The following is a 23,224-nucleotide window of genomic DNA, read 5'->3' as shown; positions in this document are numbered from 1 at the left end:
AACCGGTCGGAACCGGTTGCATGGGAGTTTTTGAATTTATTTGAATTTGGATTTGAATTCAACCGGTTTCCACCGGTTACCGGCCTAACCGGTCCGGTAAACCGGTACCGGAGGGCGGCGGTTAGTCCGGTCCGGTCGATTTTTAAAACCCTGGGCGGGGCGGCTGGCGGGCGACGGGGCAGCCGGCCACCGGAAACACCTTTTCCCCTATGCTCCTTGCCTGGCTGACCTCGATTTGGGGGCGTATAATTTCGGTGGAGCAAATCGGATCAGCCGAAATTTCCGCATCGGTTGCTGGTTGTTCAGGCCGTGAATAGAATTAACAGAAGGCTATTGTCTAGAGCAGGACAGGCTCGAGGAACAGGCGCTTGATGACCCCCTTGAGCCCGTCACTGAATGTGAATGCATCCTTCTTATCACCGTACATCAATGGCATGCTCGTCATTATGTTGACAACTCGTTGCACCGCTGGACGCGGTTCATTGTGCTCAATGCGTGCTCTGTTTGCAGTCTTCCATGCATCTTCAACCAGGGAATCAATCTTTGCACAAGCGACGTCGGCCGTGACGCCATGCTCACAGATGTAGCATTCGACTGAGCTGTCCACATCATTTTTGTTCTTTCCACGCTGTGGACAGCACATCCATTAATTACTAGGTAAAATGATCCAAGGACAAACAATTATGATTTGTAACTTCAGGAATATGCATTATTCATACCTTAAACGAACAAAGGTCATTCATGAAACGCGTCACGTCTGCGAAAGCCTTGACGGCATCATCTCCCATGCCATCTAGTAACCCGACAGAAGCAAATGGAGCACCTGAGCACACCGTAGATACCTTCACCTGATCTTTAAATCTTGGCTTGCAACCACCATGAAACCATTCAGCTTCTTGGAGATAGTTACTTGATAACACTTGAAACTGAAAATGAAAAAATATACAAAAGTGTAAGCTTTCCTTTAATTCCAATTAAGGAACGATCTACAACTTTGATGAAATATATTTTGATATATATGAGGATACAGTATGGTTGCAGATCTGATGGATGTACCGGTTTAGTGCTGCCTATATAAGGTCGGATTTTGTACCTACTAGAGATAAAAAACTGGTACAGCATATATATTGACAGTGAATTTCATGTACATACTAGTTATTACCTCATGTTGATATATATAGTTCCATACTTTAACATGAGGCATACATATGCAGTATACAGTTCTATTGTCCCGGTTAATCATTTGCAAAAACTTCAATTAATTCAAGTAAGATTTCACCACATAAATTTCGAAGACCAAGCTCACTGATATTATGAGGAAAATAACATTTTTGAAAAAAATAGATAGTAGTCTTGTACCGCTTTTCTAACAAAAGCAACTCTGTACTTCTCATTTGGTTTCAACTCATCCTCAAACTCCTTAAAGATGTTCATCAGCTTGAGGTAGAGCTTCTTCAGGTAATCTGGTAGAAGCGTAATAGCATTCTCTTCCCATCTGCTGGAGAATTAAGAACGAAGTTACACCTTTTGAGTGCAAATATTATATGAACTATGATGCTTTGCTCGCTCAAATTAATAAGATTGCAGGAGCACTCCAACCTTTGTATAGCTTCATTGAATTTTTGACACTCCTCCAAAGTAGCACGGACATCGTAAGTGTCATCTGTCAGGATTATTATGGCGATTATCTTGGCAAGGATCATCCTTGCCCTTGAATATTCTTTCTCATAGTATGCTGTATAGGACCATAGGTAGCACTCAACCACACGGTCCCTTGAGTAGGCCAGCCCATCTTCATCGTAAAGATTTTTCCACCATCTGAGATTAAGTTAGATTGTTGTTACTCTGTTGCGTATAAAAGAACTGTAGGTTCGTTTTATGAGAAGAACTAATGTTTTGAAAAGTGTTGTTTTAAGTTTCTCAGATGATAATAGAAAGGTTCCTTTGCAAATAACCCATCCTTTTCTTGTATAGCAAATAAAATAAACATACTGGGCGCTTCTCCCATAAATTTGCATAATCATATTTATTCAATTAGTTTATGCATAATATAGTCTCTTTCCAATTTATTCTTATGGCTTCTGTATTAAATTTATACCATGAAAATCAGGTTTTATTTTGGAAGATCAATAGATCATTACGCAACTTCAATAGGACACATTTTCAAACTATATTGTGCAAACTCTTTTGGTAGATTGAACGGCTAAGCCTACCTACATTTGATGTTTGACACTGCTTAGAGGTTTAATTGGCCAAAGATTGGGGCTCATACTAAGACCCGCAAATCATTAAGTTAAATTCTCATCTCTTTTCATGATGCAGATAACCCAGATAGTGATTATACCTAGAAAGAGCCTTGAGCTCCTTCAAGTGGAGACGTTGCAGAAGGACAAAATCCAGCTTGGCAAACTCCAGAATGGAGGAGTTATGTGTCGGCTCTCCTTTGTACTCTGAGATATAATGCAGAGCCTCAACTCTTCTTAAGGTCCGTGACAGTGGTAGGTGAAGGGCTCGTTTCACTTGCTGGGCCAACGGGTATTCAAGTGTTTCTCATCGATTCAAGATGTTGCCTCGCAAATAAGATAGCCTCTTCTAGTTCTGGCTCTCCATGTGTGAGAAGGTAAGCTGCATTGTATAAACTTAGTAGTCCTCTTGCATCATTAGTTATTTCAACATTAAAGTTCCCATTTTCGTCTTTGAACCTGTTGAACTCATCTGCAAGATCGAACAATCAGATTATATGCAAGTCATGCATCTTATGAGCTTATTAGCATCGGGTGGTCCTATTTCTGCATGTGTATTTTATTGTTGCAGACAAGATTTGTATGCTGTGAACTGCTATTTTTTTAATAACTAATAAGCAGGCAGAAAATTGAGAAGCATATATACAAAATGCAAATGGCCATATCAGGAGTTTTCATTATATACCTGGAGATACCCAAAGCCCTTGCTGCCTCAGTAAGCGGAACCGAAGGGCAACCTCATGGAGACAAGTGCTGTTGAATTCAGTATCATGGATGCTACTTAAGATGGCAAGAATCTGTTTCTTGAAATGATGGTCTATACTTAAATGTTGGAGTGTGTCCACTAGCTCAAGTTGCTCCACTGGAGTTGTGCAAGTTTCAAAAAGCTCACTTATTCTCCTTTTTAGTTGGTTCGCCTTCTTTGTCATCCATTCCTCTGACTTCTATATTCATAGAGAAATGTCATTGTTTGGGATCATCAAATTAGGAAGCTTATGTAGGAGCATTTGGTAACATGTTTAGAAAATAAACGGTGATAGTATGTATTAGTGTTAGTTTTCAGCTATGGAAATGGAAATGAAACAAATGCTGCAATATGTAGTTGTTATAGATCCTGTTGGCTATTTCTAAAATAGAGATAAGAACATGTCATGTTCAAATAAGCATGCCTTTTAAAGGAAGGGAAAACGAAAAACATGACATATAGTTCCATATTCTAATCCTAGCAGCTCCGAATCATACACAGCTGAAAGAAACATATATAAACAAGCATCGATTCTCACTGCATCATAGTTGTAAATATACTTAGCCATGCCTGTGATGGTTCTGGGCTGTAGTTGATGAAGATGTCACCCCATACTGTACGGTGAAAATCAGATGCCCTCTCTGGAACATTAGCATTACTAGATGCCATGCCCATACTCACCAAGTTTCCGGGTCGATTGGATCGAGAAATGTGGAACGGGAACATGGTACGGTACTTGTAAAAGGTTTTTAAAAAGTGGGGATGAAAATGTTCGTGGGTTCTCGTTCCCGGAATGACATTCTCAGGATGAGGAACTCGGCACCGTGTGACATAGGCCATGCCTGGTGAAGGGGTAGCGTGCATGATCTCAAGATGCAGTGTGCTTGGAAAAAAAAGGCAACAATGCAAGGACTTATATAGACGCGCGCACGGCCTGACCTGGACTGGCAGCCAGCTGAATTGCTGCAGATGAACTCAAGAAGAAAAAAAATCTGGGAACAGCGTAGTAGGACTGCTTCCCGTTGTGCATTGTAAAGGGCACGATGATCTAGTCGTGAACTGGGCGAATCATTTCATCATTTACTTAATCTCTTGCTTAAATTCCCCAGCGTATTATATTGTGCACCAAATTGGGGTGGTGGCGCTGGTGCAGCTTAACCAGTCTCGGTGAGGGTATCATCGCATAGTTACCAAGACTAGACACATGGTAACTGTATCGAAGAAGTGTCATGGTGATGACACTCCTCTCTTATCCCACAAAACTCTCACTCCTCTCTCCTCAGAAAAGACCGCCATATCATGAAATTTGATGATGTAGCATGATATATATTTATTTCTCATAACACTTCTATATTGAGATTGGCAATCTCCGTAGAGAGTGTCATCGCACAATTACCGGGACTGTGAACTAGCTAACCGAGCTGGAGAAGTGTCATGGTGATGTCACTCCTCTCACATCTGATGAAACTCTTCCTCTCTGTCTCTTCATAATGACTGTCATGTTAGTAAATTTAAAGCTCATGACACTCTCATTGAGATTGGCTTAATTACACCGAACAGCATGCCGGGAGAACACGTTTATCTCCTTTGCTCCTTCCCCAAAGATTACCCAAAACTGATAACTGAAATTGATAGTTCTAGCCAGTAATTTGAGCATGATGGTCCGGTTAAACCATTACTATGGCCAGGTATGCATTTAATGCCGACCTCAATTATTTATTAAGGAGTTCGGTTGATTAATCAGTCGCTGTGGGCGTTAACAAGGTGATCATGCTGTTTACATGCTTATTTAGATGATTATTCGCACAATCAAATTACATAAGTCCACCTAGGTTTGTCCTAAATCAAAAGTTGAAACTTTATCATCAATATCTGAAATTTCGCATGGAGTGACATTGCTAGATTCATTTAAGATATTGCTAGTCAAAGCTAATTAATGAAGTTTGACTTAAAATAAACCTGGCTAGAGCTGATGGGTCCATTAATACACATTTGGTTAGCTAGCTGCCCAATTAAAAGCACCGCATATTGTACTTTGTTCGGCTGGTTGTGGCTGGTAGCTGGTGCTGATTTGATGTGACAGAAAATCACGGCTGCTGGTTGCCAGCACAATAGAGCCTGATGCTATCTGTCTTCTTTTGGTGCATTATCTTCTCTTTGTTTAAGTTTTACATTTTGCTTGTCTGAGATGAGCGGTTCAATTATATATCTCCTTCTGGTTAGAGTTGGCACGTATATATGCCCATGTTCTTACCCATGTGTGCGGGCCATCTTGCAGCGAATCAAGTTAGCTCTCCGATGTTGCAGGGTATCCAAGGTTTGAATTTTTTTATTTTTAATCTATTTTTAAGTTTTATTTTAAAAATAACCTACCCAAACAAATATTTGCAGATCTAACCCATTTGGTCGCGCCAATTCGCGTGGCGTGATAAAAACATACTATCGCGCCACATGCATTGGCGTGACAAGGTGTGTCACGTTGTCACACTCTGGAGCGCTCAGAAGGGGTCTGTTAGCGCATATTCCACGTGGCAAGCTTGTCACGCCACTCCCACCGGCGTGACAGTAGAGTCTTGTCACGCCACCTCCGCCGGCGCGACAAGGTCTGACCTTAGAAAAATCATATCTTTTTCATACGAACTCGGATGAAGATAATTTTTATATGAAAATTATAGCTCTCAACGAGATCTACAACTTTGTAGTTTTGAGTTTTTTCATTTGAAGTTATTAAGATGCTTAAATAATTTATTTAAGCTTTTAACAGGATATTAAGCACTTGTACCTCTATCAGATCGTCTCCAACTTGGCGTGTTTATCATGATTCCACCAATTAAATTCTATATAACATTTGATATATGAAATAGTATGAATTAAACTATAATAATTTAATAAGAAATCAAACTATATAATTGTTGAATATAGAATATAATGTAACACTTTAGATATTAATGGTAGGTATAAGCTAGATCAAGTAACTTGGTGAAAGATTAAGACCTTAAAATATCTATCTATTGAATTGATAGACATGGCTTCACTCTTCCATAGTGATATGTTTTAATACTGTGATTTCAAATTACTAAGACTATACATATTATGTAATCAGGAGATCAAGTAGCTAAATTGATATTGCATAAACATAGATTGTTGAACAAAGTTATATTGACTCTTTATGACTAGAGAGAAAATGGATTGGGCAGGACCTTAGTAATTGTTTAGTTTGTCTTTTGTGATATATGAGGATTCCAACGCTTAGGTTATTCCAACGCTTAGGTTATGAGTATTTCAGATTCATCTCGAAATTGACAATCTTATCATATGTTTTATCTATTTGATACCAACAACTCAAATACTTCAAATTTTTATTAAACTTTCTTCCACGTTGTAGCACAAAATTCATATTACAACATTTATATTGGCTACAACTTCACTGTTCAACTACATTTTAAATTGGAAATTCTATAAACTGACTAATAGGTCACATTGCTCTTCTTCAAATACTTGTTCAAATTCAAATATCTTTTGAATGATACTTAAACTTATTTCATTCATTTGGTCTAGTCTTAATCTTGTCCACCTATTTATACTATTTTTTCTACCATCTCATATTTTAAATATTCAACTTCCTCAATTTGGCCAAATTCTTTAGATTTTGTCCTTATTATCACATGGGACTCTTTTCTCTAATGCAACTTAGTCCATTTAAATAATCATTTAGAGCTTAATTTTTTCTTCAAATCTTGATGAGTGTCCATTAATCTTCTTTTACTCCACCTTTTAAAGGTTTTTAATTGAGCCCCTCAACGTAGCCACTTAATAACATATTCATTGTTTAGAAAATTGAGCTTACTATGATTATATATTTTAATTATTTTAATCTAGTTGTCAACCTTGGATTAATTCCATCACAAATTCATGTGGATGTGACACTTAGGTCAATCAACCCAAAAAGTTCATAAACTTTTTTAGTTGTTCACCGTAAGTCCATACCTATCCACATATGCACGTAATGCCGACATGGCTTTCTAACTGTACATTCCCCTTCTCTTTAACTGTCAACTTAGTTTATAATGAAATTTATGTACCTTTACTTATTTTGGAAACTGATAGCCAGGAGTTTGTGAAGCTTTGGAAGGAGGGAGCCAATCAGCGCTCAAGAATTGCATCCATCATCAGAGAAACACGAGAACTTAGCTCTAGTCTTGTTGATTTTTTTGTAACTTTCACAAGTCGTGCTTGTAACCGAGTAGCTCATGTTCTAGCTAAGCAAGTTTCAGGTGATGATAGGCTGGGTGAATGGCAGTTAGCCCCAACCTGTGTAGTTCACATGTTAGCTTCAAATTGTAATCCCGATTGATCAATGAATGAAATCGTCAAGTCACAAAAAAAAAAGACATCTCCATCGTCTGGTCAGCGGGACGCTCGTCGATCACACCACTTGCTTGTCTAGCCAAGACCATCGCTCTAGGTGCCTCCCATCTATCCCACCACTCTAGATATTAGCTATCATTAATATCTAGAGTGTTACATTATATTCTATATTCAATAATTATATAGTTTGATTTCTCATTGTATTTCTTATTAAATTATTATAATTTAATTCATACTATTTCATATATCAAATGTTATATAGAATTTAATTGGTGGAATCATGATAAACACGCCAAGTTGGAGACGATCTGATAGAGGTACAAGTGCTTAATATGCTGTTAAAAGCTTAAATAAATTATTTAAGCATCTTAATAACTTCAAATGAAAAAAACTCAAAACTACAAAGTTGTAGATCTCGTTGAGAGCTACAATTTTTATATAAAAATCATCTTCATCCGAGTTCGTATGAAAAAGATATGATTTTTCTAAGGTCAGATCTTATCGCGCCGGCGGGGGTGGCGTGACAAGACTATACTGTCATGCCGGTGGGAGTGGCGTGACAAACTTGACATGTGGAATATGCACTAGCAGACCCCTTCCGAGAGCTCCAGAGCGTGCCAACGTGGCGCACCTTGTCACATCAATGCATGTGGCGCGACAGCATATTTTTGTCACGCCACGCGGATTGGCGCGACCAAATGGGTTAGATCTGCAAATATTTATTTGGATGAGTTATTTTTAAAATAAAACTTAAAAATAGATTAAAAATAAAAAAATTCCCAAGGTTGCAGGGTATCTAACATTAATAAAGAGACACGTCAAATCTGCCCTAGTGGAGCAAGGTGCGGCAAGGTGTGGGCTCGAATCGGCAAGTGGAGCACAGGAGATTGGTTCCAGTCTATTCAAAGCAATAGTTGTTCCCCGTCGTCACATGACTATTTGAAGGCCTGACGTTAGCAATCATATGTCTTCTTTTGCTGCATTATCTTCTCTTTGTTTAAGCGTTACATTTTGCTTGTCTGATGAGCGGATCAACTATCTTCTTCCTGGCACATATATATATCGCCATGTTCTTACCCATTTGTGCTCTTCCAGCTAATCAAGTTAGCTCTCCAAGGTTCCAGGGTATCTAACATTAATTAAGTTATCTAACATTAACTAAGTTATCTCTGCAAGTTTCCAGGGTATCTAACATTAATTAAGAGACATATCGAATCTGCCGTAGTGGCAAGAAATTGGTTCCAGTTCATTCAAAGCGCTAGTTGTTCCCTGTCACGACTATTAATAGTAACCATGTCTTCTTTTGCTGCATTATCTTCTCTTTGTTTAAGCGGCCATGTTCTTACCCATTTGTGCTGTTCCAGCTAATCAAGTTAGCTCTCCAAATTTCCAGGGTATCTTAACATTAATTAAAAGATATATCGAATCTGCCCTAGTGGAGCACAAGAAATTGGTTCCAGTTCATTCAAAGCGCTAGTTGTTCCCTGTCACATGACTATTTGAAGGCCTGACGTTAGTAACCATGTCTTCTTTTGCTGCATTATCTTCTCTTTGTTTAAGCGTTACATTTTGCTTGTCTGATGAGCGGATCAACTATCTTCTTCTTGTCTTAGTCTCACTAATATGGCCCGCCACATCGGACATGGGGAAGAGGGGAAACACCTTATTAAGTATAGTGGCGGAGAGTCGGAAACATTTCCAAGCACCTGGTTTCAAGCTTTGGTCTGCTCGGAACTGTAGCACGCGGAGTCTACCACAGCCCGCGGCTGGCGGCTGGCCCTGCGTCTAGCGGGCTCCGCCGATGCCGCTAAGGTCTGCTCGGCGCCGCAGCACCTGCTCCACCCATGGCGTCGACATGTTGAAATCGCGTTGGTGCAGCAGCGTCGACGGCAGCAAGGCCAAGGTTATGTTCAAGCTGTGGTTCCACGCCACACACTCACGAGGTTCGATTTTTTTTCTATTTTTGACGCGTAACGGGGTGTGGTTGCTAATACAGGTGCCGGACCTGGCCACCTGGGGCCTGGCCGCCTGGGGGTGGGAGGCGATGGTGGTGGTGGTGACGCCGCAGGACGCAGGGTGGCCGATGGCGCGGTCGGAGCCCGCGTAGGTCGCCGGCGGCGTGTGCCGATTGGCGGCCCCCATCTTGGAGGCCACCAAACTCCCTGTCCCAATCCGGCGACAAGCGGTGGGAGGCGGCCATGGTAGGAGACTGCCGCACAGTGGAGAAGGAGATGTACTCTCCCGAGAAGAACGCGGAGTAGTAGAACCCCGTGCAGCTCACCCAAGAGCGCGGCTCCTGCGGGTCACCCGCCCTCGCGTCGCCTCCTGCACCGCCGCGGCTGGTGGTCCGCCATGAGCTTTGCATCTCCACTGCCGCGAGCTCGAGGGAGCAGACTAGATGTAGAGCAGCTGAGCAGTGCAAATTTCCTAGCTCCATGTTTTTATGTTCTTGATTATTTTCTTTTCCGCTTTCTTACTGGTCGCCGCGTCGCCCACGGTATCTAATTCATGAGGATTTTTCTAACTGTGATTTCATTTATCTCTTTGTTTCCCAGGTTCTGCGTTCTATAGTTCAATTCGCTCTACAGAGGACTGCTACTTACATTGGGGATTTCAAAAATCTGTCTTCTTCCTCTTAATTTTTCTGTTAGGTGAGTTGATTGCGCATATTTAGCATTCTTCATCCTCCCGGGTCCTCCCATTGAGGCCGTGCCTATTAATTCCTTTTTCATTCCCTCTCCAATTCGATAGTGCAGCACAGTTAGCTTCTGTGGAAGGAATCTTAAGGCTGCAATACTACGTAGGTAACCGCTTGGACATGTCTTCCATATTTCCTTTATCTAAATTCGCAGTTTAGTTCATCTGTGTATTATGCCGTGGAATTCCTGTCAATCTTCAAGATTCGGCTTCTTCAATGGATCGATTTCTATGAGATTCTGCACTTGGGTTCCTTTAGGATTGAATTTTTTGTAATGATTAGTACGGTGTTTAGCTGCAATTTCTTTAGAGAATGCTGCTTCCTTCCTTTTGTTTGTCAAATTTGAAGCTTGATTGAATGGTCATGGTGATAGATCAATAAGTGATCAATCAGGATAATACATACGGCGCTCAAATTGGATGTGATGAAGTAAATTGAGGTAAAAAAAAATGTTCCCTGGACAAGCCGTTTTTTTTCAATATTTAATTGGAAAGCATAAATATTTATCATATCAAATTAAGTAATGTTCTTCTCCTTTTATTTTTTTTTCCTAAGAATGAGAATGGTTTGTGTTACCAATATTAGTTGTAGTTCAGAAAGTTCTTTGAGTCGAGTATGTTATCAGATTGAAAGAGTAGTATTAATACGCAAAAATATCTATGCAGGACCAGTCCTTTCCTTTTGCTTCCTTTTCAATGGTATAAGCAGTCCTGTTGCCGCAGGCTGATTTAGGTGCTGGCCCATTTGTTCATCAATTTGACTGCTTCTTTTAGTTACTTTTCCACCTATGTACAAACAAAAATCTATGTATGCTCTTTTTGTGTCGAACCCCAAAATCCCATCCAATCTCTTGGCCTCAACCCTAGAACACTCATAATGTGTAAGCCCTAGATCAGGTCAATGATGGTTAAGTGATTTATTCAGTCTAAATTTTGTTTTACATAGCTTCTTCCTAATTCCGACTGTGATGCATTTTTTATCTATCTGCTTTGATTTCAGCTTTGGTACTTATATTTATTAACTCTGTCCTTAGTTTCCATGACCGGGGAGATATCATTTTCTGGTACTTATTTTTTGAGAGGTCTAGTTGAAATGTGTAGATTAACATGTTGCCTAATCTTTGCAATGGTTAAAATAAAATTGTAAAAGTTCAAGTGAACAAGCTCCTTCCTGTTCTGTACAGAAACTCAAAACATGCAGTGTGAAACTTGGAGAGAATCTAACCATGGAGATAATTTTTTTAACTGGCTGGAATTTCTTTTATGGCCGTCACTTGGGAGTTGCTTTCTTACCAATTTCTAAACTTCCAGTTGACCCATAACCTATTTCCCAACAAAGATCCATCAATGGTCGCCAAGAACAAGCAGAACAATAAGCCAACATTGACCCATGAAACAATGATGGCATTAGCAGGCTTTGATCAAAGGTATGATCACCTTTTGATAGCGTTAATAGCCTTCTTTTAATGCTTAATATGGATGCCATTTCTTTCCAAAGAGGTCACAAAGTTCTACAATAATTTGATTTCAGAGATGCACATAATGGAAATGATGTCCTTTCAAACATGTGATCAGGTAGCTCCTGGCTGGATTCTCCTTTTTATACATGTCTGGTAAGGTTCCTCTAACTTACCTTAAAAAATAAGCCCCCTGCAAGTCCTCATGAATTACCTTTTTTTTTGGGTCTACGAGGAACTCCACCTTAGACTTATACGACAAAGAGAATATGATTGGTTTCACATTAGGAAAATCAGCTCTATGAAGATAGTGAATTCTGCATATATGAGCCAAGGCCAAGCAGTCCCAACCAAAATGTATCATCCACCGAAAAACAACTATGTACTTATGTATTTGTTTTCTATTAATACTCACACTTTTACCTATCAGGCGTTGCCAAAAGCAATCTCATGTAAGCAGTATTATTTATGGGTTATGGCCGATGATGTTCTCCTTTTCTTTGTTTTCAAAGAAGACGTGGCGGCAGTGTCGGACCTGCATTTCCTGGGCTCGCGGCTGCTGAACATCAACTGGGGCTTGGAATTACTTGAACACACTAGGTATGCTGCTTACCACAGTGTTGGTATTCCCCATCCTCTTGGTGTTCTTGCTACAACACCAAAGGCCATGGAAACCACCTATGAAATCCATGTCCGCTCCAAACCATGCATCATCCAACATTCACAAGCAATATATCACTCATGTTGCTTCTCATCAACACACCGCATGGCACCACAACATCCTTATGCGTCATTTCTATCCATTCCTAACCACGACCATCACCTGCCCAAGATCAACCGTTGCAATACAGTAACAATGCATCTACAAAATGATGCTCCGGCCACAAGATGTGATCCCAGTTTTTATTACAAAAAAAGGCAAGATTATGACACTCCCCGGAGCGCCAACAAAAACTTAATACAAATAAGCATCAGGCATATTCTCTTATTTATTCAGGAATCAAGTAAGCATTCTCTTATTTATTTCAGGAATCAAGTAAGCATTAGTTTTTGTATGCATTTTACAAATTCACATGGCCTGCAGGTAATAAGAGCCGCGAAAGACACAAGAACTTCATGATCGATTTTTTTCCGGACCAATAAAATGTTTAGCTGTAGAATCTCCCGACAAATATGTACTTCTGCATTTAAATTTCAATGCAAATTATAGATACTAGCTTTAAATTCCTATTTTGTCCAAATAAATAATATCTTCCGTGATAAATGTACTATTACAAACATATAAATTTGAAATTTAACTCTATCGGGAAAAATAAGATAAAGGTGCACGCAAAGTATTTTACATGAAGAATAATTGTACTGCACCATATAGAGCAAAACCATGCCAGTGCTTAGAGCACTGAGCCAAATTGGAAAAAGGTTGCCAGCATCTGCTCCTGCCTTGATACCATGCAATTAACACAAACTTATCACTAATTCGAATTAAATTGCAATGATTGCAGGTCAGGAGCAGGACAACCATTCACCATTCCAGGGACTTTCAATGTTAGGCTAGGCGCTAGGCGGTTTCTAGGCGGTGACCCACCGCCTAGAGCCTAGGCGAGCCTAGGCGTTTCAAGGCGGTTTGCTAGGCGGTGCCATATATATACGTATACATTTGTTATATACATCATATATACTTCTAAAAGAAAAAAACAGAGGACCACTAAACCCTGAGTTGAAAAATAGGCCCATCAAAGCAGCCCAGCCCAGCAGCCCAACAACCACCTTATCTCCTCCCCTCCTCTCCTCTCGTTCCCCTTCCCGACGCCCCCTGCATCTCCTCTCGTTCTCAACGTCTCCGCCCCTGCCTCCATTCGCCTCTGCTTCCAACCTTCCACCCTTCCTCTTCTTCCTCCGCGCGTGCCCCTGCCTCTCTCCTCCTCCTCCGTCGCCGCCGCCTGTCCCCTGCTTTTTCCTCCTCCGCTAGCGCCCGTCCCTGCCTCCTCCCTCGCCAGCACCGCGCGGAGGGGAGCGGCCGGCGGGAGCAGCAGCCCCGCGCGGAGGGAGATCGGTGGCCCGGCGCGGAGGGAGACCGGCGAAGGTGCTCCGCTCGCCTAGGGGTCCGCCTACCCCCTAGGCGAGGCGGTACCCCGCCGCCTAGTGCATAAGCGCACCTAGGCGGGCGCGGAATAGCGCTTTGTGGAACATTGGGGACTTTACTTCAGCACTGCCTATGCTGGAAGATTTAATAAGCAGTAGTGTTTTTTTATAAATAATTATACTATTATATACGTCTAATAATATATGGACATACAATGCTAATGCTATGTTTATATGTATTAATGATGTCCAACCTTAATCTAATGATGGTTAGGTGCGCGCAAAGTACTCGTGAGTATTAAATTTGCTAACATGACAGAGTCGTTATGAAGTGAGAGAATGGAGAAAGTCATGAAATGTTTGAAGAGTGTCATCACCATGACACTCTTTTGGCTCGATTATCTAGTTTATGGTCTTGGTAACTGTGTTGTTGACACTCCCACTGAGACTAGGACATTCCCAACCGTCCATGTAGGATGATGTTCATGGCATTAAATACATTGCCATGTGGGATTTTTAGCTTATGTGGCATTATAATTAATGTGAGAGAGAAGAGAGGGGAAGAAATCGAGTCTCATGCAAGGCATGGTTTCAACACAAAATCCAAGACACTAGATACTATTAAGTTTGTATTGGGAAAAAGTAGTGTCTTCATGATTCGGGCTGGGCATCCGGTTCTCTGTTCTTTCACAAATTCGGTTCCCGGAAAATAGGGACACCGATTGGTTCTTTTCAGAAGTGGGAATCGAAGAATTTGAATTTTGGTTAATTTTGATTCGGTTCAGGTACTAACCGAGGAACCGAGATTTCAGGAAATCCCATGGCGAGTTGGCGACGGCAGGCACGGGCCGAAGGGCGCGCGGCAGGATGCCTTGCCAGGGACGCCAACCAGGCAGCCGTGGGGTGCGGCCGCGAGGCCGACGCCGGCAGCGGCAGGGTCGAGGTGGCCGGTGGGGAGGGGGTGGGCAGGGGGCGGAAGGTCAACGGGTGAGGGGTGAGATTGGGAGCCTGTGACTGCGATGAGGTGGGAGCTGAGGATTGGATAGCTAGGGTTTTAGTTGGGCCGTTTGGGCCTGCTGACCCAAATTTGCTATAGGTTCGGTTTTTCAATTAATCGAGACTAAGAACCAAAATAATCGAGTAAATTTGGTTCCTCATAATCAGGAACCGAAGCAGAACTGAATTTTTTCGGATCTGCTACTTTCGATTTCGGTTCTCGGTTTTTTTAGTTCGGTTCTCAGTTATATTTGACCAGGGCTATTCATGATAGATGAAACCAAATATGATAGGTGGAGAGGAGAGAATAAATTTATTAGAGGACACACTAAGAAAATATAGGTTGTAGAGTGTAGTTTTTTAAAGGTGGTGTCTTGCTTATGTGATATGATAACATCATCTATGAACACTATGGTTTGAGATTGCCCTAAAAGACTTTGGAGCAATACCTAGCCCATCCGAGCAATACCTTGGCAAGCGAGCTTTGTTATTTGGTTCCTGGGGTGTAACTGCATGCAAGGCCACCTGACATTTTCTCCCACCAGCTTGCCGTCGAGGGAGAGCTAATTCAGCTCGCCTAGTATGTGAATGGTACGGATATTTTCTAACCTAACCGTATTCGAATTCAATCCGATCTGCAAAGGCTTTTATCCGTCCATATCTGATTTCGAGTATTCAATATATGTAACCGATCTGTATTCGAATACTAAAAAGTTACATTTCTAGGGTGTTGATATCCATTACAATGTTATTCGGTAAAGACTAACACTATCTGTATCCGACTCCGTATTCGAACAAAAATATGAAAACAAATATGATATCAATAATATCCATCCGTATTCAATCCGTTTACATATATCCTACTGGGCAAGCATTTTCTTGCTACTGTAGGTGAGCTTGGCTCCAGAAGCCGGTTACCAAATACCTGCCCTTGCTAAGCAAATGATAGGGCTGCAGAACCAAATTAACGCAAGGGATCTCATTGCCTGGTTGGGCGGTCCCGGAGTCCTGGCCACGAGAGGAGAAAAATGCAGCGGCGCCGGTAAGGATAGGGCTGTCGAGCAGGACCAGGCCAGCGACGCCAACTAATATCACGCAGGTCTGCCTTAACGCGGTTCTCCCGCACACCCACAAAGACGAAGGCGAGATGCGTTGTCACTTGTCACAGAAACTCAGAATTTGTTAATCGTGAATTCTCGTTGTGTTGTCTTCTTTTTCCTGTGTAAAAGTCGAACTACTTGGTTGGTAGTCAAATTAGTTATACTACTATGTACTCATGAGTGCTTGTCCGGGGTGTGCCTTAGGCCGCCACCTAATAAGGCAACATCTTTGTGTAAAAGAGACAAAGTTGGGGGGTTTAAGGACTTGTTTAAAAAAAACTCGACCTGCGAGGGGCTAGCCGCCCCCCGAGCATTCTTATAAGAAGGAGGCCTTCTAACGTAGGCCGAGAAACCCCCCGAACCCCGGCTCTTTCTGACCTTGGGTCTTGTGCCATTTCCTGGAACCATTACCCGGGTCGGGACCGTTACCCACTGGGCCGGGAAACCGTGACGCCAGGCCGGGCCAGGCTGACTACACAGCCCAAGCTATCAGGAGCACAACGAGGGTTTTTTTTCCCATAGGCGGGGAAATTCGCCCCGGTGGGGGTTCGAACCCCCCCCCCCCCCACCTGTGGAGTGCCGCCGGTTGCTTCGCACCACTCGGGCTAACAACCTTAGGCTTAAGGACTTGTTTATGAGGTCTAAGAACTTAGTTGCGTCATCTAGGGACTTGTTCCTAAGTTTTGGAGACTCATTTGTAAAACCTGAGGACTATATTGTAATATTCAGCTCCACCAATAAAATAAATATAAACAACCACCTCCTCCTCTCTAGAAATTGAGCCCTAGAGCTTGGGGAGAGGGGACTTTTCGCCCATTTGCTCACTTGTTCACTTAGCTTGCTCTCCATCTCATCTCTCATCCGTTCGGGGTCTCAACCCCAACAGTGCTGATTGTGTCCAGTGAGGTGTCCATTTTATGCATGGAATGTCTCCTGCAGTTGTCTGTTTCCTTAACATCTTTTTTGTTGGAGAAGGTAATGGTATGACTAATTAACAACCCTGAACCAATTCTTTCTACAGACAATGCAAATACTATATTAATTATAGTGTTTTTGTTTCCTAAAATGAAAAAAATGTATTGGGCCAGTTATTGAGCTTAGGCTCCTTTCATTTGTTTTGTTGGACATTGCTCTTCTCCTTTATTAATATATATATGAATGGACAGAACTCCTGATTCTTTTTCAAAAAAAGAAAATGTCAACTGGACCGGCAGGATGATAACAAGAATAATTTGTAGTATCTTGTAGAGAGATTGTATCAGTTGAACTTGACTCTCATCCCAATAGTATACTAGTGTAGTATCTGGCTGGCATATGACAGGCTTAATTCTATTCGTATTTCCACTCGATCTTTGTCCGGTGATTGCCACATTCTTTAAGTTCGTCCATGTAGCGAACCAGGAAGATATTTCCGCTTCTAGCTGTTTAAGTTTTTTTTTTCCCTTATGCTTTTGTTGATCTTGTCCGTGTTAGTACTCTAGGATCACACAGTGCACGAATCGAGTAGGATTTCTCTCTCTTTCTTGATCTGAGTACAACAAAGTCCTAGATCTACAACGATGACACAAAGAAAAGAGAGAGATGAGCGAGATAGAGGACCTTCAGTGCCTGCAGAAGAGCTTGGTCCGGCCATCACGGGTTCGTTGATGGAGATCCGCTCAAAGGCGGCGACGATTGGTGCAATGAAGTCGATGCCTGAGCGATGGCGTCGTGGTCGATGGCGGCGACGACGGGACAGAGCTGGCGGCGGTGAAAGCGATGAAGGTGGGGCTTCCCGTTGCTCCAGCGCTCCCTCTAGATCGGCTAGGGTTTAGGGATGTGGGTGAGGGTGCTGGCGGCGCGGCGAACCTCGTGCTGTGTGTCCGGCCCCTCACCCCTTTTAATCTAGCGCTGTATAGCGGGGGGCCACCAACCATTAAGGGTTGGACGCCCCCGATCAGGGCGCGGATCAAGGGCCTAAAGGGCCGTTGGGCTTATTTAGTAGGAGATCAACCTAACATTCTCCTCCTTGATCTCACTTTGTACTTTAACTTTATACTTTAACCTGAAACTCTTCCTTTAATTGTTCCATCACAGATTAATGAATAAACCATGCTTTATCATCACGGTCCAAGACCGATAGACTCAACAGCTACCACACACATCACTGTTTTGAAACAAATTCTTTATCTTTTGGGCCCTTTTTATTCTCTAGAAATCACAGGCTTTCCCTTAAACCCATGCCGGCTATGTGTTCCATGAACACATTGGGTGGTAAGCCTTTTGTGAGCGGATCTCCATTCTGTTTTTTGAGTCTATCTTCCTCTTGCGCACACATGGCAATTGCCTTTTTCATATTCCACTTCTCTGGCTGTGAGTTATAGTTTACAACGAACGTTGCAAACTCTTTTGGCAGAGAGGCGAATACCAGGTGCACCATAAACTCTTCCTTGAGATACAAGTTCATTGTTTTGAGCTTGGAGTTCAAGGCGCACATCCCCATGATATGATCTCTTATAGTACCGGCATTGCCATAGTACCTTTTTGTGACCAACTGCTATATGATCTGTGTGGCATAAGTCTTTGAGGAACCAGTAAACTGGTTCTTTATCTTTTCAAGGTACTCTGCAGCTGAATCACACTCTCCAATTGAACCCAGAATGTTAGGATCAATTGTGTTCTTTATCACTGCCACACATTTCTGGTTGGCATTATTCCACTTTATCTTTTGGAGATCATAAGCCATCTTTAAAGGAGCATAGTCCCTTTGCTTTTCCTGCCACTCAGCATGAGTATCAGATTCCCCTCTCACTGGAGCCGGTGGCTCAGTGGGCTTTGAAGTGGTGATCATCTCATCCACCTCTCCACAGACGAAAGCAAGATCAACATTCTTGATACATTCGCCATAGTTGTCTCCTTTTAGAGTTGGGATGTGATTGATGAATCCCATCAAGTTCATCCCTGCTGAAAATTTCAAAAAATAGTGAGAACATAATAACAACAATTGCATGTAATAATTCCAACGTTGGTCAAAAATAAAACATACAACTGTTTATGCAATTAAATCTATATCACCGTTGGGCAGAAATAGAAATAAATGCACAAGAACTATGAAATTACAGTATTGTAATTAACAACGTTGGTCAGAAAATTAACAATATCATAATCCTCAAAAATAACATTTTAACCATGCTTTTAAACTTTAATTGTCTCGTTGGTTCGAATTAAAGTATAAAAGCAACTATATAAACTTAGCAGCGGAAACATGTAGGAATTTCTATTTCCAGAAGCAAAACTATAAACTTTTATCTCTAAACAATAAACACGTTGGTGCAAAATTGAATTGAGATTAAACTATAATCAAAATCATTCAAAAAACTATTGAAAATGCTTCTGGAAAAAGAAAAACAACAAAAAACAGTCACTGTTAATGCGGCCCAGGCACAAAACCGGCCCAGCCCGCTTGGCGTGCGCAGCGCTGAGGCCTTCGACCCGACAGCCGACGGCCGGGCCGCCAAACCAGCCCGGCGCGGCGCCCCTCCCTTTCTCTCTTGGGCCGAATTCGGCCCGACTGGCGCCGCGGAGCTCTCTCGGCCGTCGGATCAGATCCGACGGCCGTCCGCCTCTTCCGCGGGATCAAAAACCGGCGGCCGGCGGAAACCCTAACCCTAACGCCATTTCTTCCCTCCCCCTTTCTCTCTCACACGCGAGCGGCGGCGGTCACGGAGTGAAGGCCATGGCGACCGCGCAGGAGGAGACGAAGCGGCGCTGCCGTGGCTTGCTCGCCGGCGCTCGCGCTCGCCGGTGGGTGAGCGCGCCGCCGTCGAGCTCGCCATGGATGGCGCCTCGCTTTCGAGCCCGCGCGCGTGCGCCCCGGCGTCCCGGCGGGGAGCGACGGCTCCCTGTGCTGTGCGCCGGCGAGCGGCCGCGCAGCCCTGTCCTGCGCATCGGTGGTGTTGGGCACGGCGGGTAACTGGTAAGTCACCGCCGGCCACATTCTCATCTAGGGTTAGGGTCTTTTCGACATTCGATTTGCATCGAAATGGCTCTGTTCTTTTCGATTTGCATCGTATTCTTTCTTTTTTCTTTGATTGCTTTCGATTCACGGACGAATCCAACTTTCCTGATCTCGATTTACACGTGTGTAGGCAACTGATACCATTGTTAGTACTCTAGGATCACACAGTGCACGAATCGAGTAGGATTTCTCTCTCTTTCTTGATCTGAGTACAACAAAGTCCTAGATCTACAACGATGACACAGAGAAAAGAGAGAGAGGAGCGAGATAGAGGACCTTCAGTGCCTGCAGAAGAGCTTGGTCCGGCCATCACGGGTTCGTTGATGGAGATCCGCTCAAAGGCGGCAACGATTGGTGCAGTGAAGTCGATGCCCGAGCGATGGTGTCGTGGTCAATGGCGGCGACGACGGGACAGAGCTGGCGGCGGTGAAAGCGATGAAGGTGGGGCTTCCTGCTGCTCCAGCGCTCCCTCTAGATCGGCTAGGGTTTAGGGATGTGGGTGAGGGTGTTGGCGGCGCGGCAAACCTCGTGTTGTGTGCCCGGCCCCTCACCCCTTTTAATCTAGCGCTGTACAGCGGGGGCCCACCAACCATTAAGGGTTGAACGCCCCCGATCAGGGCGCGGCTCAAGGGCCTAAAAGGCCGTTGGGCTTATTTATTAGGAGATCAACCTAACAGTCCGGTGACCTGTGATGTAGATTATCCCATTCTCTAAGTTTGTTCATGTAGCGAACAAAGAAGAGCTTTCCGCTTGTAGCATTTTCAGTTTCTTTTTAATGTTTTCATTACCTTGGTTGTCCCCTTGCATAAGACAAGTGTCATAATGTTAAGAATTGCACACATATAATTTCTCACCAGCCTTCTCAGTTGCTACAAAGAGACGTGTAATTATAAAAATAATGTAAAGTATGTAGTATGTTGGAGATGTATCTATCAGCAAGTGCTCCAGGATTAATTCATGGTTCTGTGCATGTTGGCTAGTGTGCACTTGCAAATTTCATAATTTTTGTGTTATTAGGTTTGTTGATGCATTCTTTGCAACCTTATTTAGTCCAATGCCAAATTGTGATGTCCAATCTGAGAAAAAAACATTGCAGGGATTCCAGTCATGGCGAGGGTGCAGAGAAGCCACCCATTGGACCTATTGTCTGCTGCTAAAATTGTTGTGGTTGTAGCAACTGTGAGAGCTGCTGGAAGAACTCCGGAGGTTTGCCAACCTACTAAATTCCTCTTTGAAAACAGGAGCGCGTGTTTCAAATAAATAATTTATATCAACTTTCCAAAATTATAGGTGCGAGAAAGCATGCGACTTGTTGAAGTTGTGCTCCTGGAGCCTGAAAAGAATGTTGTAGCGTTAGCTGATGCATACTTCTTTCCACCATTCCAACCATCTTTGCTTACTAGAACAAAAGGTGTTCCTGTTATTCCAAGCGGGTTGCCATCTAGGAGGGCCAGCCTGAAACGAGACTAGTATTTGGGCTGTAGAGCTCTCTGAAGTGCATTCTGCTACTAGGGGCGGACATCACAGAGGCAAGGTTATGTCATCAGAAGTTGTTCCGGATGTCTAGCCTGCAATGGTATGTCTATATGGATTAGTTGGAAGTTGTCTTTTCTTTCTTGTGGCCATTTTACCCCGACATATATAAGAGTCCATCTAGCACTGTTTAACGTGTACATTATTGAAAATATTTAGTTAATGATATGTCACTACCAGGAACCAAAGATCCGGATCTTTAGTCCCGGTTCCCACATCTGGGACTAAAGGGTACGTATAATGCAAAAAAATTACTCTGCACTCCTGTGACCTTTTACCTCACCTAAAGCTTCCTTGCCACCCCACCTACACAACACATGTAACTTTAGATGGAATGCCTTCCTTTTAAACTAACTCCTTCCTTTTAAACTAACTCGTAAAGAACCCTTTAGTTCCGGTTGGAACCACCAACCGGGACTAAAGACCCTTTTGTTCAGATTGGAGCCACCAACCGGAATTAAAAGGTCACTTTTTAGTCCCTTTTAGTGTTACCACCCGGGATTAATGTCCAGGACCTTTGGTCCTGATTGGAACCACCAACCGAGACTAAAGGGTGACTTTTAGTCCTGGTTGGTGGCTCCAACCGGGACCAAAGGACCCCGCCGTATCCTAGCCGTTAGACCCAGAACAAAAGCCTCCATTGGTCTCGGGACCAACGGTGGGCAGGACAAATGTGGGAGATCAAAGGCCTATTTCTGTAGTAGTGTGTGTTGTGTTTTGGTATTTACCTAGCTAATAATCTCTTCTAAGTTATTGCTGGTAACTGTGGCATTCGCCAATTATTCACTGATGTTCCGGGGCGGCGGTGCACGAGGCCTGCGGAGAATCCCATGAGGGCAGCTGCGGGAGCTCCAGGGCAGCGGTGCACGCCAGTGGCGCCGAGCTTCGAGCCGGCGGCGAGAGATCCGGGGCGTGGTGAGGCCCCCATGATGTTGTGGTACAATTTTTTCAAAGTTGCAATGGTGATTCGAGATTGAGATCGAGATTCATGTTATTGTGGGGTGTCCTAGCTGCGGGTTAATTTATGTGGGGGCAGCTTTTTTTATATGTTCCACTTGTATAAATTCGATGTTGCAGTAGTCTTTATTTTGATGTTGCATAAATTTGATGGATGTTACGTGAAACAGAGCTATAATGTTGGGGCGGGAATTGAATTTACTTTTGGCATCTAGATATGTTTGATTCAAGTCAATATGGGTTTTTTGATATTGCAAATATTGATTTTTTTTATGTTGCAAAAGTGTATTCTCAATGTTGCAACGAAGCGTTCGATGGGAAATTTCCCATCGGATGTCCGGGCGCTAGTAGCGCCGAATTTAGAAACATCAAAACCGTGGGTTTCCACTCCTGTCAAATCTCCCGCGCTGGCAAATGGGGCCTTCGTGAGGGGTACGGTAAGTCTAATCGACCTCAGCGATAATTATTTTTAATTGTTTCAACTTTTATAGTATAGAATATGGATTCTACCAACTCGTGTACTACCATAGCTCAACCGGCATACCCCCGAGGGTTTCATGTTGATATTTCTAAGATAGACACATAAGCAAGAAAACTATAAAAACAATATCTGAAACTATCCCTCCAATGCATAATTTTTTCTTGTTGGTTCGTAGGATCTATGTTTCATTTAATTTCAAGACTAATAGAATAATGTTAGTATTTGTATAGAGAGAGTTTCATCTAGATGAAACTGATTTCTTCTCTTTCTTAAATTCTATGCTATGTATTTAGTATGTCCCTGCTTGCCGAGCTATCTGGTCCCTCACCATTTTTTTTAAAACGACGGTATGTCGAGCGCATGTAGTGCCGAGGTGTGAATTAACTAGCTTGGAGAGAATAGGAAGCATGGCCAAAGAGTAAACAGAGATGCCGACACTGGCCAATAACGTGCGAGAGAGATCCATGTGTACTCGCGATGGCTAATCGCACAAGGAATCAACGTGCATTGAGGACCAGCAATTAAACCTCGTCGTTGGCCTCTTGCTAACTGGGTTGAGGGCTCCTCA

At 42.9% G+C, this 23,224-nt stretch overlaps 1 non-coding gene and 1 pseudogene across 50 annotated transcripts; one reads left to right on the top strand and one right to left on the bottom strand.

The window, feature by feature from the left end:
- Positions 1–325: 325 nt before the first annotated feature.
- LOC120656996 lies at positions 326–3,713 on the bottom strand (annotated as a pseudogene).
- Positions 3,714–8,892: 5,179 nt separating this feature from the next.
- LOC120707018 lies at positions 8,893–21,316 on the top strand. Of its 50 annotated transcripts, XR_005688822.1 has the most exons (9): positions 8,930–9,259; positions 9,353–9,756; positions 9,912–10,007; positions 10,113–10,160; positions 10,428–10,493; positions 11,365–11,480; positions 11,585–11,628; positions 12,026–12,110; positions 13,013–13,235. It is a non-coding gene; the product is annotated as an uncharacterized LOC120707018 (transcript). The 50 variants fall into 50 exon arrangements; XR_005688827.1 differs by lacking the exons at positions 10,428–10,493; positions 11,585–11,628 and adding an exon at positions 11,629–11,666 and having other exon boundaries at positions 8,916–9,259; XR_005688796.1 differs by lacking the exon at positions 13,013–13,235 and adding an exon at positions 10,720–10,786 and having other exon boundaries at positions 8,933–9,259; positions 9,353–10,007; positions 10,108–10,160; ... (1 more) ...; positions 11,585–11,666; positions 12,023–13,006.
- The last annotated feature ends 1,908 nt before the right edge of the window (positions 21,317–23,224 follow it).

Source organism: Panicum virgatum, chromosome 1K (assembly GCF_016808335.1).
Source record: "Panicum virgatum strain AP13 chromosome 1K, P.virgatum_v5, whole genome shotgun sequence".
NCBI lineage: Eukaryota > Viridiplantae > Streptophyta > Magnoliopsida > Poales > Poaceae > Panicum > Panicum virgatum.
This window is presented reverse-complemented; position numbering and strand designations above follow the sequence as displayed.